The sequence below is a fragment of the Panthera uncia genome, chromosome D1, assembly GCF_023721935.1.
Source record: "Panthera uncia isolate 11264 chromosome D1, Puncia_PCG_1.0, whole genome shotgun sequence".
Classification (NCBI taxonomy): domain Eukaryota; kingdom Metazoa; phylum Chordata; class Mammalia; order Carnivora; family Felidae; genus Panthera; species Panthera uncia.
In genome coordinates, this window is record NC_064808.1 from 48,511,419 (window position 1) to 48,512,052 (window position 634).

At 41.8% G+C, this 634-nt stretch overlaps 1 pseudogene; it reads right to left on the reverse strand.

The window, feature by feature from the left end:
• Positions 1 to 233: 233 nt before the first annotated feature.
• On the reverse strand, positions 234 to 634 carry LOC125936572 (60S ribosomal protein L34-like; annotated as a pseudogene).

Consider the following 634-nt stretch of genomic DNA (forward strand, 5'->3'; position numbering starts at 1 on the left):
CTTTTCAGGTGTCCATGGACCACACTCATTAGTGGAGGTTCTTTTGATACTTGATGTCCTCCAGAAACTTAGTGCTCTTTTTTCTATCGCAGGTATACAGAATTGTAATAATCATACTCTTTGGTTCATGACACTTGGGTTCATTCATGAACTGCTTTTTTAGTTCCATTCATTCATTCACTCATTATTTTTAATTTTTTTATTATTTTTTGCCTTTGATTGTTTTATTACTCAAAAAAGCTTCATTTCTTTATTTAGCTTTCTGACTCTGTGCTTGTGCCTTCAACACTTTCACAATGATTTTCTGCTCCTCAATAAGGAATGCACGTTTGATCCTGTCACGAACACACTCAGCACACATGGAACCACCGTAGGCCCTGCTGACATGTTTTTTCGTTTTGGACAGCCTCATAAGAACTTTAGGTCTCACAGCACTCCTCGAAGTCGGCCTGGGCACACGCCACATGCAGATTTTGATGCTTTCCCAACCTTCTTGGTATAAAGGTAAACGATTCTGTTACCCGGGGTTCAGGACAGCCTAGTTTTGTTAGAGGCTGTGTTGCAGGACAGCCTACGATGGTATGTCAAACACTGGACCATTCTGAATGCCTACAGACGCCGTCCCCGGAAGAGG